Here is a 14,249-nt window from a genome sequence, read left to right as displayed (position 1 = left end):
ACATGTAGTTTGTATCCGACGCACTACTGCCCATTTACTGAAACCCTCACACTCTTCTAATAAGGATGCGACACAGAAATTGCATCGAGATTAAATACTGTAGGCTCCAGGGCGGGTTACATCCGAGAGAGTAAAACGGCTGCAGCCTCCACATGAAAGCTCTCCTGGGAGTCATGTAGTTTGTATCCGACGCACTACTGCCCATTTACTAAAACCCTCACAATCTTCTAATAAGGATGCGACACAGAAATTGCGTCGAGATTTAGTACTGTAGGCTCCAGGGCGGGTTTTGTCCTAGAGAGTAAAGTAGCTGCAGCCTACACATGAAAGCTCTCCGGGGAGACATGTAGTTTGTATCCGACGCACTACTGCCCATTTACTGAAACCCTCACACGCTTCTAATAAGGATGCGACACAGAAATTACGTCGAGGTTAAGAACTGTAGGCTCCAGGACGGGTTTTATCCTAGAGAGTAAAACGGCAGCAGCCTCCGCATTAAAGCTCTTCAGGGAGTCATTGAGTTTGTATCCGACGCACTAATGTCCATTTACTGAAATCCTCACACTCCTCAAATAATGAGATGACACAGAAATTGCGTCGAGATTAAGCACTGCAGGCTCCAGGGCGCTTTTTATCCTAGAGTAAAACGTCTGCAGCCTTCACATGTAAGCTCTCCTGCGAGTCATGTAGTTTGTATCCGACGCACTACTGCCCATTTACTAAAACCCTCACAATCTTCTAATAAGGATGCGACACAGAAATTGCGTCGAGATTTAGTTCTGTAGGCTCCAGGGCGGGTTTTATCCTAGAGAGTAAAGTAGCTGCAGCCTACACATGAAAGCTCTCCGGGGAGACATGTAGTTTGTATCCGACGCACTACTGCCCATTTACTGAAACCCTCACACTCTTCTAATAAGGATGCGACACAGAAATTGCATCGAGATTAAATACTGTAGGCTCCAGGGCGGGTTACATCCGAGAGAGTAAAACGGCTGCAGCCTCCACATGAAAGCTGTCCTGCGAGTCATAATTTGTATCCGACGGACTACTGCCCATTTACTGAAACCCTCATACTGTTCTAATGCGTATGCGGCACAGAAATTGCGTCGAGATTAATTAGTGTAGTCTCCAGGGCGAGATTGATCCTAAAAAGTAAAACGGCTGCAGCCTCCACATGTAAGCTCTCCTGGGAGTCATTTAGTTTGTATCCGTTTCCCTCCTGCCCATTTACTGAAACCCTCACACGCTTCTAATAAGGATGCGACACAGAAATTACGTCGAGGTTAAGAACTGTAGGCTCCAGGGCGGGTTTTATCCTAGAGAGTAAAACGGCAGCAGCCTCCGCATTAAAGCTCTTCAGGGAGTCATTGAGTTTGTATCCGACGCACTAATGTCCATTTACTGAAATCCTCACACTCCTCAAATAATGGGATGACACAGAAATTGCGTCGAGATTAAGCACTGTAGGCTCCAGGGCGCTTTTTATCCTAGAGTAAAACGTCTGCAGCCTCCACATGTAAGCTCTCCTGCGAGTCATGTAGTTTGTATCCGACGCACTACTGCCCATTTACTAAAACCCTCACAATCTTCTAATAAGGATGCGACACAGAAATTGCGTCGAGATTTAGTACTGTAGGCTCCAGGGCGGGTTTTATCCTAGAGAGTAAAGTAGCTGCAGCCTACACATGAAAGCTCTCCGGGGAGACATGTAGTTTGTATCCGACGCACTACTGCCCATTTACTGAAACCCTCACACTCTTCTAATAAGGATGCGACACAGAAATTGCATCGAGATTAAATACTGTAGGCTCCAGGGCGGGTTACATCCGAGAGAGTAAAACGGCTGCAGCCTCCACATGTAAGCCCTCCTGGGAGTCATGTAGTTTGTATCCGACGCACTACTGCCCATTTACTAAAACCCTCACAATCTTCTAATAAGGATGCGACACAGAAATTGCGTCGAGATTTAGTACTGTAGGCTCCAGGGCGGGTTTTGTCCTAGAGAGTAAAGTAGCTGCAGCCTACACATGAAAGCTCTCCGGGGAGACATGTAGTTTGTATCCGACGCACTACTGCCCATTTACTGAAACCCTCACACGCTTCTAATAAGGATGCGACACAGAAATTACGTCGAGGTTAAGAACTGTAGGCTCCAGGGCGGGTTTTATCCTAGAGAGTAAAACGGCAGCAGCCTCCGCATTAAAGCTCTTCAGGGAGTCATTGAGTTTGTATCCGACGCACTAATGTCCATTTACTGAAATCCTCACACTCCTCAAATAATGAGATGACACAGAAATTGCGTCGAGATTAAGCACTGCAGGCTCCAGGGCGCTTTTTATCCTAGAGTAAAACGTCTGCAGCCTTCACATGTAAGCTCTCCTGCGAGTCATGTAGTTTGTATCCGACGCACTACTGCCCATTTACTAAAACCCTCACAATCTTCTAATAAGGATGCGACACAGAAATTGCGTCGAGATTTAGTTCTGTAGGCTCCAGGGCGGGTTTTATCCTAGAGAGTAAAGTAGCTGCAGCCTACACATGAAAGCTCTCCGGGGAGACATGTAGTTTGTATCCGACGCACTACTGCCCATTTACTGAAACCCTCACACTCTTCTAATAAGGATGCGACACAGAAATTGCATCGAGATTAAATACTGTAGGCTCCAGGGCGGGTTACATCCGAGAGAGTAAAACGGCTGCAGCCTCCACATGAAAGCTCTCCTGGGAGTCATGTAGTTTGTATCCGACGCACTACTGCCCATTTACTGAAACCCCCACACTCTTCTAATAATGATGCGACAAAGGAATTGCATCGAGATTAAATACTGTAGGCTCCAGGGCGGGTTATATCCGAGAGAGTAAAACGGCTGCAGCCTCCACATGAAAGCTCTCCTGGGAGTCATGTAGTTTGTATCCGACGCACTACTGCCCATTTACTGAAACCCTCACACTCTTCTGATATGGATGCGACACAGAAATTGCGTCGAGATTAAATACTGTAGGCTCCAGGGCGGCATTTACCCTAGAGAGTGAAACGGCTGCAGCCTCCACATTAAAGATCTCCTGGGAGTCATGTAGATTGTATCCGACGCACTACTGCCCATTTACTGAAACCCTCACACTCTTCTAATAGGAATGCGACACAGATATTGTATCGAGATTAAATACTGTAGGCTCCAGGGCGGGTTATATCCTAGAGAGTGAAACGGCTGCAGCCTCCGCATTAAAGCTCTCCTGGGAGTCATGTAGTTTGTATCCGACGCACTACTGACCATTTATTGAAACCCTCACACTCTTCAAATAATGAGATGAAACAAAAATTGCGTCTAGATTAAGCACCGTAGGCTCCAGGGCGCTTTTTATCCTAGAGTAAAACGTCTGCAGCCTCCACATGAAAGCTCTCCTGGGAGTCATGTAGTTGGCATCCGACGCACTACTCCCCATTTACTGAAACCCTCACACTCTTCTAATAAGGATGCGGCACAGAAATTGCATCGAGATTTAGTACTGTAGGCTCCAGGGCGAGATTTATCCTAGAGAGTAAGACGGCTGCAGCCTACACATGAAAGCACTCCTGGGAGTCATTAAGTTTGTAACCGACGCACTACTGCCCATTTACTGTAACCCTCACACTCTTCTAATAACGATGCGACGCAGAAATTGCGTCGAGATTAAGTACTGTAGGCTCCAGGGTGGGTTTTATCCAAGAGAGTAAAATGGCTGCAGTGTCGACATGAAAGCTCTCCTGGGAGTCATGTAGTTTGTATCCGACGCACTACTGCCCATTCACTGAAACCCTCACACTCCTCTAATAAGGATGCGACACAGAAATTGCATCGAGATTAAATACTGTAGGATCCAGGGCGATTTTTATCCTAGAGAGTGAAACGGCTGCATCCTCCACATGAAAGCTCTCCTGGGAGTCATGTAGTTTGTATCCGACGCACTACTGCGAATTTAGTGAAACCCTCACATTCTTCTAATAAAGATGCGACACAGAAATTGTATCGAGATTAAGTACTGTAGGCTCAAGGACGGCTTATATCCTAGAGAGTAAAACGGCTGCAGCCTCCACGTGAAAGCTATCCTGGGAGTCATGTAGTTTGTATCCGACGCACTACTGCCCATTTACTGATACCCACACACTCTTCTAATACGGATGCGACACAGAAATTGCATCCAGATTAAATACTGTAGGCTCCAGGTCGGTTTTTATCCTAGAGAGTGAAACGGCTGCAGCCTCCACATGAAAGCTCTCCTGGGAGTCATGTAGTTTGTATCCGACGCACTACTGCCCATTTACTGAAACCCTCACACTCTTCTGATATGGATGCGACACAGAAATTGCGTCGAGATTAAATACTGTAGGCTCCAGGGCGGCGTTTACCCTAGAGAGTGAAACGGCTGCAGCCTCCACATTAAAGATCTCCTGGGAGTCATGTAGATTGTATCCGACGCACTACTGCCCATTTACTGAAACCCTCACACTCTTCTAATAGGAATGCGACACAGATATTGTATCGAGATTAAATACTGTAGGCTCCAGGGCGGGTTATATCCTAGAGAGTGAAACGGCTGCAGCCTCCGCATTAAAGCTCTCCTGGGAGTCATGTAGTTTGTATCCGACGCACTACTGACCATTTACTGAAACCCTCACACTCTTCAAATAATGAGATGAAACAAAAATTGCGTCTAGATTAAGCACCGTAGGCTCCAGGGCGCTTTTTATCCTAGAGTAAAACGTCTGCAGCCTCCACATGAAAGCTCTCCTGGGAGTCATGTAGTTGGCATCCGACGCACTACTCCCCATTTACTGAAACCCTCACACTCTTCTAATAAGGATGCGGCACAGAAATTGCATCGAGATTTAGTACTGTAGGCTCCAGGGCGAGATTTATCCTAGAGAGTAAGACGGCTGCAGCCTACACATGAAAGCACTCCTGGGAGTCATTAAGTTTGTAACCGACGCACTACTGCCCATTTACTGTAACCCTCACACTCTTCTAATAACGATGCGACGCAGAAATTGCGTCGAGATTAAGTACTGTAGGCTCCAGGGTGGGTTTTATCCAAGAGAGTAAAATGGCTGCAGTGTCGACATGAAAGCTCTCCTGGGAGTCATGTAGTTTGTATCCGACGCACTACTGCCCATTCACTGAAACCCTCACACTCCTCTAATAAGGATGCGACACAGAAATTGCATCGAGATTAAATACTGTAGGATCCAGGGCGATTTTTATCCTAGAGAGTGAAACGGCTGCATCCTCCACATGAAAGCTCTCCTGGGAGTCATGTAGTTTGTATCCGACGCACTACTGCGAATTTAGTGAAACCCTCACATTCTTCTAATAAAGATGCGACACAGAAATTGTATCGAGATTAAGTACTGTAGGCTCAAGGACGGCTTATATCCTAGAGAGTAAAACGGCTGCAGCCTCCACGTGAAAGCTATCCTGGGAGTCATGTAGTTTGTATCCGACGCACTACTGCCCATTTACTGATACCCACACACTCTTCTAATACGGATGCGACACAGAAATTGCATCCAGATTAAATACTGTAGGCTCCAGGTCGGTTTTTATCCTAGAGAGTGAAACGGCTGCAGCCTCCACATGAAAGCTCTCCTGGGAGTCATGTAGTTTGTGTCCGACGCACTACTGCCCATTTACTGAAACCCTCACACTCTTCTAATATGGATGCGACACAGAAATTGCGTCGAGATTAAATACTGTAGGCTCCAGGGCGGCATTTACCCTAGAGAGTGAAACGGCTGCAGCCTCCACATTAAAGCTCTCCTGGGAGTCATGCAGCTTGTATCCGACGCCCTACTGCCCATTTACTGAATCCCTCACACTCCTCATGTAATGAGATGACACGGAAATTGCGTCGAGATTAAGGACTGAAGGCTCCAGGGCGGTTTTTATCCTAGAGAGTAAATTGGCTGCAGCCTCCACATGAAAGTTCTCCTTCGAGTCATAGTTTGTATCCGACGGACTACTGCCCATTTACTGAAACCCTCATACTGTTCTAATAAGTATGCGGCACAGAAATTGCGTCGAGATTAAATACTATAGGCTCCAGGGCGAGATTGATCCCAGAGAGTAAAAGGGCTGCAGCCTCCACATGTAAGCTCTCCTGGGAGTCATTTAGTTTGTATGCGACGCCCTCCTGCCCATTTACTGAAACCCTCACACTCTTCTAATAAGGATGCGACACAGAATTTACGTCGAGGTTAAGAACTGTAGGCTCCAGGGCGGGTTTTATCCTAGAGAGAAAAACGACTGCAGCCTCCACATGAAAGCTCTGCAGGGAGTCATATAGTTTGTATCCGACGCACTACTGCCATTTACTGAAACCCTCACACTCTTCTATTATGGATGCGTCACAGAAATTGCGTCGAGATTAAATACTGTAGGCTCTAGGGTGGGTTTTATCCTAGAGAGTAAAACGGCAGCAGCCTCCACATTTAAGCCCTCCAGGGGGTCATGGAGTTTGTATCCGACGCACTACTGACCATTTACTGAATCCCTCACACTCTTCTAATGAGGATGCGACACAGAAATTGCGTCGAGATTAAGTACTGTAGGCTCCAGGGTGGGTTTTATCCTAGAGAGTAAAACGGCAGCAGCCTCCACATTTAAGCACTCCGGGGGGGTCATGGAGTTTGTATCCGACGCACTAATGTCCATTTACTAAAACCCTCACACTCTTCTAATAAGGATGCGATACAGAAATTGCGTTGAGATTAAGTACTGTAGGCTCAAGGGCGTGTTTTATCCTAGAGAGTAAATCGGTTGCAGCCTCTATATGATAGCTCTCCTGGGACTCATGTAGTTTGTATCCGACGTACTACTGCCCATTTGCCCATTTACTGAAACCCTCACACTCTTCTAATAAGTATGCAAGACAGAAATTGCGTCGAGATTTAATACTGCAGGTTCCAGGGTGAGTTTCAGCCTAGAGAGTAAATTGGCTGCAGCCTCCTCATGAAAGGTCTCCTGGGAGTCATGTAGTTTGTATCCGACGCACTAATGTCCATTAACTGAACCCTCACACTCTTCAAATAATGAGATGACACAGAAATTGCGTCGAGATTAAGCACTGTAGGCTCCAGGGCGCTTTTTATCCTAGAGTAAATCGTCTGCAGCCTCCACATGAAAGCTCTCCTGGGAGTCATGTAGATTGTATCCGACGCACTACTGCCCATTTACTGAAACCCTCACACTCTTCTAATAAGGATGTGACACAGAAATTGCGTCGAGATTTATTACTGTAGGCTCCAGGGCGGGTTTTATCCTAGAGAGTAAAATAGCTGCAGCCTACACATGAAAACCCTCCGGGGAGACAAGTAGTTTGTATCCGACGCACTACTGCCCATTTACTGAAACCCTCACAGTCTTCAAATAATGAGATGACACAGAAATTGCGTCGAGATTCAGCACCGTATGCTCCAGGGCGCTTTTTATCCTAGAGTAAAACGGCTGCAGCCTACACATGAAAGCTCTCCTGGGAGTCATGTAGTTTGTATCCGACCCACTACTGCCCATTTATTGAAACAATTACACTCTTCTAATAAGGATGCGACACAGATATTGCAACGAGAATAAGTACTGTAGCCTCCAGGGTGGGTTTTATCCTAGAGAGTAAAACGGTTGCAGGCTACACATGAAAGTACTCCGGGGAGTCATGTAGTTTGTTTCCGACACAATACTGCCCATTTACTGAAACCCTCACACTCTTCTAGTAAGGATGCGACGCAGAAATTGCGTCGAGATTTAGTACTGTAGGCTCCGGGGCGAGTTTTATACTAGAGAGTAAAACGGCTGCAGCCTCCACATGAAAGCTCTCCTGGGAGTCATTTAGTTTGTATCCGACGCCCTCTTGTCCATTTACTGAAACCCTCACACTCTTCTAATAAGGATGCGTCTCAGATATTGCGTCGAGATTAAATACTGTATTTACCAGGGCGGGTTTTATCCTAGAAAGTAAAACGGCTGCAGTCTCCACATGAAAGCTCTCCTGAGAGTCATGTAGTTTGTATCCGACGCACTACTGCGCATGTACTGAAACCCTCACACTCTTCTAATTACAATGCGACACAGAAATTGTGTGGAAATTAAGAACTGTAGCCTCCATGGCGGGTTTTATCCTAGAGAGTAAAACGGCTGCAGCCTCCACATGAAAGCTGTCCTGCGAGTCATAATTTGTATCCGACGGACTACTGCCCATTTACTGAAACCCTCATACTGTTCTAATGCGTATGCGGCACAGAAATTGCGTCGAGATTAAATAGTGTAGGCTCCAGGGCGAGATTGATCCTAAAAAGTAAAACGGCTGCAGCCTCCACATGTAAGCTCTCCTGGGAGTCATTTAGTTTGTATCCGACGCCCTCCTGCCCATTTACTGAAACCCTCACACGCTTCTAATAAGGATGCGACACAGAAATTACGTCGAGGTTAAGAACTGTAGGCTCCAGGGCGGGTTTTATCCTAGAGAGTAAAACGGCAGCAGCCTCCGCATTAAAGCTCTTCAGGGAGTCATTGAGTTTGTATCCGACGCACTAATGTCCATTTACTGAAATCCTCACACTCCTCAAATAATGGGATGACACAGAAATTGCGTCGAGATTAAGCACTGTAGGCTCCAGGGCGCTTTTTATCCTAGAGTAAAACGTCTGCAGCCTCCACATGTAAGCTCTCCTGCGAGTCATGTAGCTTGTATCCGACGCACTACTGTCCATTTACTAAAACCCTCACAATCTTCTAATAAGGATGCGACACAGAAATTGCGTCGAGATTTAGTACTGTAGGCTCCAGGGCGGGTTTTATCCTAGAGAGTAAAACGGCAGCAGCCTCCACATTAAAGCCCTTCAGGGAGTCATTGAGTTTGTATCCGACGCACTAATGTCCATTTACTGAAATCCTCACACTCCTCAAATAATGGGATGACACAGAAATTGCGTCGAGATTAAGCACTGTAGGCTCCAGGGCGCCTTTTATCCTAGAGTAAAACGTCTGCAGCCTCCACATGTAAGCTCTCCTGCGAGTCATGTAGTTTTGTATCCGACGCACTACTGCCAATTTACTAAAACCCTCACAATCTTCTGATAAGGATGCGACACAGAAATTGCGTCGAGATTTAGTACTGTAGGCTCCAGGGCGGGTTTTATCCTAGAGAGTAATGTAGCTGCAGCCTACACATGAAAGCTCTCCGGGGAGACATGTAGTTTGCATCCGACGCACTACTGCCCATTTACTGAAACCATCACACTCTTCTAATAAGCATGCGACACAGAAATTGCATCGAGATTAAATACTGTAGGCTCCAGGGCGGGTTTTATCCTAGAGAGTAAACGGCTGCAGCCTCCACATGAAAGCTCTCCTGGGAGTCGTGTAGTTTGTATCCGACGCACTACTGCCCATTTACTGAAACCCTCACACTCCTCTAATAAGGATGCAAAACAGAAATTGCGTCGCGATTAAGTACTGTAGGCTCAAGGGCGAGTTTTTTCCTAGAGAGTAAAACGGTTGCAGCCTCCACATGAAAACTCTCCTGGGAGTCATGTAGTTTGTATCCGACGCACTACTGCCCATTTACTGCAACCCTCACACTCTTCTAATAAGGATGCGACACAGAAATTGCGTCGAGACTAAGTACTGCAGGCTCCAGGGCGGGTTTTATCCTAGCGAGTAAAACGTCCGCAGCCTCCACAAGAAAGCTCTCCTGGGAGTCATGTAGTATGTATCCGATGCACTACTGCCCATTTACTGATACCCTCACACACTTCTAATAAGGATGCGACACAGAAATTGCATCGCGATTAAAATCCGGTAGGCTCCAGGGCGGGTTCTATCCTCTAGAGTAAACGGCTGCAGCCTCCACATGAAAGTTCTCCTGGGAGTCATGTACTTTGTATCCGACGCACTACTGCCCATTTACTGCAACCCTCACACTCTTCTAATAAGGATGCGACACAGAAATTGCGTCGAGACTAAGTACTGCAGGCTCAAGGGCGGGTTTTACCCTAGAGAGTAAAACGCCTGCAGCCTCCACATGAAAGCTCTCCTGGGAGTCATGTACTTTGTATCCGACACACTACTGCCCATTTATTGCAACCCTCACACTCTTCTAATAAGGATGCGACACAGAAATTGCGTCGAGACTAAGTACTGCAGGCTCAAGGGCGGGTTTTTCCTAGAGAGTAAAACGGCTGCAGCATCTACATGAAAGCTCTCCTGGGAGTCATGTAGCTTGTATCCGACGCACTACTGCCCATTTACTGCAACCCTCTCACTGTTCTAATGAGGATGCGACACAGAAATTGCGTCGACACTAAGTACTGCAGGCTCCAGGGCGGGTTTTACCCTAGAGAGTAAAACGCCTGCAGCCTCCATATGAAAGCTCTCCTGGGATTCATGTAGTTTGTATCCAACGCACTACTGCCCATTTACTGAAACCCTCACACTCTTCTAATAAGGATGCGACACAGAAATTGAATCGAGATTAAATACTGTAGGCTCCAGCGCGGGTTTTAACCTACATAGTAAAACGGGTGCAGCCTACACATGAAAGCTCTCCGGGGAGTCATGTACTTTGTATGAGACGCACTACTGCCCATTTACTGCAAACCTCACACGCTTCTAATAAGGACGCGACACAGAAATTGCGTCGGGATTAAATACTGTAGACTCCAGTGCGAGTTTTATCCTAGAGAGTAAAACGGTTGCAGCCTCCACATGAAAGCTCTCCTGGGAGTCATGTAGTTTGTATCCGACGCACTACTGCCCATTTCCTGCAACCCCCACACTTTTCTAATAAGGATGCGACACAGAAATTGCGTCGAGACTAAGTATCGCAGGCTCCAGGGCGAGTTTTATCCTAGACAGTAGAACGGTTGCAGCCTCCACATGAAAGCTCTGTTGGGAGTCATGTAGTTTGTATCCGACGCACTACTGCCCATTTACTGAAACCCTCACACTCTGATAGTATGGATGCGACACAGAAATTGCGTCGTGATTAAATACTGTAGGCTCCAGGGCGAGTTTTATCCTAGAGAGTAAAACGGTTGCAGCCTCCACATGAAAACTCTCCTGGGAGTCATGTAGTTTGTATCCGACGCACTACTGCCCATTTACTGCAACCCTCACACTCTTCTAATAAGGATGCGACACAGAAATTGCGTCGTGATTAAATACTGTAGGCTCCAGGGCGGGTTTCATCCTAGAGAGTAAAACGGTTGCAGCCTCCACTTGATAGCTCTCCTGGGAGTCATGTAGTTGGCATCCGACGCTCTAATGCCCATTTACTGAAACCCTCACACTCTTAAAGTAAGGATGCGACACTGAAATGGCATCGAGATTAAATACTGATGGCTCCAGGGCGAGTTTTATCCTAGAGGGTAAACGGCTGCAGCCTCCAAATGAAAGCTCTCCTGGGAGTCATGTAGTTTGTAGCCGACGCACTACTGCACATTTACTGTAACCCTCACACTCTTCTAATAAGGATGCGACACAGAAATTGCGTCGGGATTAAATACTGTAGGCTCCAGGGCGAGTTTTATCCTAGAGAGTAAAACGGTTGCAGCCTCCACATGAAAGCTCTCCTGGGAGTCATGTAGTTTGTATCCGACGCACTACTTCCCATTTACTGCAATCCTCACACTCTTCTAATAACAATGCAACACAGAAATTGCGTCGAGACTAAGTATTGCAGGCGCCGGGGCGAGTTTTATCCTAGAGAGTAGAACGGTTGCAGCCACCACATGAAAGCTCTGCTGGGAGTCATGTAGTTTGTATCCGACGCACTACTGCCCATTTACTGCAACCCTCACACTCTTCTAATAAGGATGCGTCACAGAAATTGCGTCGAGACAAAGTACTGCAGGCTCCAGGGCGAGTTTTATCCTAGAGAGTAAAACGACTGCAGCCTCCACATGAAAGCTCTCCTGGGAGTCATGTAGTTTGTATCCGACGCACTACTGCCCATTTACTGCAATCCTCACACTCTTCTAATAAGGATGCAACACAGAAATTGCGTCGAGACTAAGTATCGCAGGCGCCGGGGCGAGTTTTATCCTAGAGAGTAGAACGGTTGCAGCCTCCACATGAAAGCTCTGCTGGGAGTCGTGTAGTTTGTATCCGACGCACTACTGCCCATTTACTGCAACCCTCACACTCTGATAATATGGATGCGACACAGAAATTGCATCGAGATTAAATACTGTAGGCTCCAGGGCGGGTTTTATCCAAGAGAGTAGAACGGTTGCAGCCTCCACATGAAAGCTCTGCTGGGAGTCATGTAGTTTGTATCCGACGCACTACTGCCCATTTACTGCAACCCTCACACTCTGATAGTATGGATGCGACACAGAAATTGCATCGAGATTAAATACTGTAGGCTCCAGGGCGGGTTTTATCCAAGAGAGTAAACGGCTGCAGCCTCCACATGAAAGCTCTCCTGGGAGTCATTTAGTTTGTATCCGACGCACTACTGCCCATTTACTGCAATCCTCACACTCTTCTAATAAGGATGCAACACAGAAATTGCGTCGAGACTAAGTATCGCAGGCACCGGGGCGAGTTTTATCCTAGAGAGTAGAACGATTGCAGCCTCCACATGAAAGCTCTGCTGGGAGTCATGTAGTTTGTATCCGACGCACTACTGCCCATTTACTGCAACCCTCACAGTCTGATAGTATGGATGCGACACAGAAATTGCATCGAGATTAAATACTGTAGGCTCCAGGGCGGGTTTTATCCAAGAGAGTAAACGGCTGCAGCCTCCACATGAAAGCTCTCCTGGGAGTCATGTAGTTTGTATCCGACGCACTACTGCCCATTTACTGCAATCCTCACACTCTTCTAATAAGAATGCAACACAGAAATTGCGTCGAGACTAAGTATCGCAGGCGCCGGGGCGAGTTTTATCCTAGAGAGTAGAACGGTTGCAGCCTCCACATGAAAGCTCTGCTGGGAGTCATGTAGATTGTATCCGACGCACTACTGCCCATTTACTGCAACCCTCACACTCTTCTAATAAGGATGCGTCACAGAAATTTCGTCGAGACTAAGTACTGCAGGCTCCAGGGCGTGTTTTATCCTAGAGAGTAAAACGGCTGCAGCCTCCACATGAAAGCTCTCCTGGGAGTCATGTAGTTTGTTTCCGACGCACTACTGCCCCTTTACTGCAACCCTCACACTCTTCTAATAAGCATGCGACACAGAAATTGCATCGAGATTAAATACTGTAGGCTCCAGGGCGGGTTTTATCCTAGAGAGTAAACGGCTGCAGCCTCCACATGAGAGCTCTCCTGGGAGTCGTGTAGTTTGTATCCGACGCACTACTGCCCATTTACTGAACCCCTCACACTCTTCTAATAAGGATGCAAAACAGAAATTGCGTCGCGATTAAGTACTGTAGGCTCAAGGGCGAGTTTTTTCCTAGAGAGTAAAACGGTTGCAGCCTCCACATGAAAACTCTCCTGGGAGTCATGTAGTTTGTATCCGACGCACTACTGCCCATTTACTGCAACCCTCACACTCTTCTAATAAGGATGCGACACAGAAATTGCGTCGAGACTAAGTACTGCAGGCTCCAGGGCGGGTTTTATCCTAGAGAGTAAAACGTCCGCAGCCTCCACAAGAAAGCTCTCCTGGGAGTCATGTAGTATGTATCCGATGCACTACTGCCCATTTACTGATACCCTCACACACTTCTAATAAGGATGCGACACAGAAATTGCATCGAGATTAAAATCCGGTAGGCTCCAGGGCGGGTTCTATCCTCTAGAGTAAACGGCTGCAGCCTCCACATGAAAGTTCTCCTGGGAGTCATGTACTTTGTATCCGACGCACTACTGCCCATTTACTGCAACCCTCACACTCTTCTAATAAGGATGCGACACAGAAATTGCGTCGAGACTAAGTACTGCAGGCTCAAGGGCGGGTTTTACCCTAGAGAGTAAAACGCCTGCAGCCTCCACATGAAAGCTCTCCTGGGAGTCATGTACTTTGTATCCGACACACTACTGCCCATTTATTGCAACCCTCACACTCTTCTAATAAGGATGCGACACAGAAATTGCGTCGAGACTAAGTACTGCAGGCTCAAGGGCGGGTTTTTCCTAGAGAGTAAAACGGCTGCAGCATCCGCATGAAAGCTCTCCTGGGAGTCATGTAGCTTGTATCCGACGCACTACTGCCCATTTACTGCAACCCTCTCACTGTTCTAATGAGGATGCGACACAGAAA

The sequence above is a fragment of the Schistocerca nitens genome, chromosome 4, assembly GCF_023898315.1.
Source record: "Schistocerca nitens isolate TAMUIC-IGC-003100 chromosome 4, iqSchNite1.1, whole genome shotgun sequence".
Classification (NCBI taxonomy): domain Eukaryota; kingdom Metazoa; phylum Arthropoda; class Insecta; order Orthoptera; family Acrididae; genus Schistocerca; species Schistocerca nitens.
This window is presented reverse-complemented; position numbering follows the sequence as displayed.